Source organism: Mastomys coucha, unplaced genomic scaffold (assembly GCF_008632895.1).
Source record: "Mastomys coucha isolate ucsf_1 unplaced genomic scaffold, UCSF_Mcou_1 pScaffold23, whole genome shotgun sequence".
NCBI classification, from domain to species: domain Eukaryota; kingdom Metazoa; phylum Chordata; class Mammalia; order Rodentia; family Muridae; genus Mastomys; species Mastomys coucha.
In genome coordinates this window covers 92,093,175-92,095,892 of record NW_022196906.1, presented here as the reverse complement: position 1 = coordinate 92,095,892, position 2,718 = coordinate 92,093,175, and positions in this window count along the sequence as shown.

Here is a 2,718-nt window from a genome sequence, read left to right as displayed (position 1 = left end):
CTCAGTGCTGCAAAATGCCATCCTCAAGATATATATTATGGGCATTAAATAATTAACTTAGAGTGTGAGAGGGAGGCAGAGATGGAGAAAGGGAGAGGGACGGTAAGGGAGGGAGAGGGAGGCAGAGGGTAAGTGGGAGAGATTCAGCGCATGCTCAGCTAAGGATGAGACTAGGAGCAGATAGTATCAGAGCTGAAAGCTTTCTCCATAAACCAGAAAATTCCAACTTCACCTGCTAATTGAAACGGCAGAGGTCTGGCTTCTCTGACCATCCTCATCTGTAGCAGGAGAAGGAAGGCATGCCAGAAATCTGACTCCTAAATGACAAGTCTGAGATAAACAGAGTAGGCACGTCTGTTGCCTGCTCACCTCGCTGTTGCTTTTTAGCACAGGAGCCAGAGCTAACTCAGGCTCTATGTCTCCCGCCTGTCTTCCTGTGCCCGAGCATCATCACGGGAAGAGGCATCACAGAGCATAAATGTAAAGTGCAGACTCTGGCACTCGACAGTCCAGATCCATGACCCAACTGGACCACGTGGCCCCTGCTCAACCTTAGGAGCGTGACACCCCAGGTTCCTCCATGCCCTCCCTTGTTTGAGGGTTACCGATGAGTTATCACGTATACACAAGTCACAAGGACAGCACCTGCCGCACAGCCAGGGCGTTTTGGTCTGTCTGCTGCATTTCCAGTTCGACTCAACCGCACACATTTCGCACCTCTTAGTTGGCCTATTGCCTCCTCCTGTTGGCTTCGGCGCTGTGCTCTACAGAGTAGAAGCTTCTCTGTAGACTGACTGCTCTTTCCCGAATGGAGCTTTTCCGAACGTTTTCCTTAGCACCTTGATTTGTGGCTGTTGTAGAAAGCAACGTTAAGAAACTAGTCTTATTACATTAAGACACTGATCTAATGTAATTCTGATCTCCAGGGAGGCCGAGGTCTCGTCTGCCTCATCCAATCCCTAACCTGGGCACCTAGCAGGAGCCTGAATACAGAAAGTGTTCCGTAAGTATCCGAGGCAAGACCCGTTGGACCTTTAGCTACCCAAAAGCTTAGCTAGAAGACATTCATATTGGGAAAGGGGCGTGTGTGTGAGAGAGAGAGAGAGCATGGCGAGCGTGCAATGCTTATTTCTATGAAAAATTTAAAAACCTGAAAATTCTATAAAGGTGATATGTCTTGAACGATATTCAGACATGTTGGTAGACTAGCGAGGGGAGGTACTGAAGGCAGGCGAGGCCTACCTATGTAGCCCAGAGCTTTCAGCTTCAACTTCATGTACATCTAGAGCTGTATTTTTTTAACTTTTTATTTTGATATTTTTTTGACACAGAAAAGTTAATGAATATTAATAAATTGCTAATTAATATTAACGAACATTCGTTAATATTCATAACCCCAGCTTCCCTGAACGCTAATGTAATACCTACCCCAGCCATAGCACGGTGACCAGAATGTCAATGTTATTGTTAACGCTATATTAATACACTTAACTACACTGCTGCCCTCATCTGAATTTCAACAGTTCTCCTTAGCATGCGCTTGTGCAGTTTCAGCTGCCATGTCTCCCGGGCTGCTCCGCCTCTGAACCAACCCCTCAGTCCTCTCTTGGCTTTGGCACTTTTAAAGACCATCAGTCAATTTCACTGCTGAATAACTGTAAACTGGGGTTTATTGGGTGTTTGTTTACTATTTGATTGAGGTACTGGGTTGGATGGGAATACCATAACCGTGTCCCTGAATGGCTCTCACTACTGTGCTAGTTCAGTTTGATCACTTGATTAAGGTGTTTTGGGAAGCCACAGCTTTTCTTCCTTCTTCTTCTTCCTTCCTTCCTTCCTTCCTTCCTTCCTTCCTTCCTCCCTCCCTCTCTCCCTACCTCCCTTCTTTCCTTCCTTCTTTCCTTCCTTCCTTCCTTCCTTCCTTCCTTCCTTCCTTCCTTTCCTTTTAATTTTAGGTTTTTGAGAGAAGGCCTCACTATATAGCCCAGACTGGCTTTGAACTCAAAATCCTTTTGCCTCTGCTGAATTATAGGCATGCTCCATCATGTCTAGTTCACTATTTCACTTTTTACAAATCATAAAAATTAGGACGGAGATACCTGAGAATACCCAGATATCTTGTTTCTCTCCAAACTTGAACAGTTATTTGAATGTTGGTTGGTATATTTTATATGCGATCTGTGTGATCTATGGTGTCTAGTGGTACTTGAAGCAATATTTGTCATCACATCTATGTTTACTGACGTTCTTCTATAAGAAAGCATTATTCTTTCTTTCCATTTACTTATATTGTTTTAAAATGTTTATCAGTAGCCAGTTGTGGATCTATGCTTCATTTTATGGATTATAATGCAAGACGTAGTTAATATTCTTATTTCTCATTTTTTTTTTCCAGTTAAAGTCAATTGCCTTCTAGCTGGATATTTTTTTCTGCATGTGTCTTCAATCCTGTTTGGGGGTTTCTCAAAGACTATGCCTGCTAACTACACAGGATACCTGGTTATGTCTCTTTTGTATACTTATAGAAAGAAGGTCCTAGGAAGTGGGCAGCTATTACTGGCCAGGCTTAGAAACTAGGTCTCCTGAGATCTTCCCACACATTCTAATCTTAATTTACACAAAATTCATATAATACCACACATCTTCCCATCTGCTTCCCAGACTATGGAAGGCTGGGGGATTTGGAAACAACAAAACATATCAATAAGTAGAGAATTG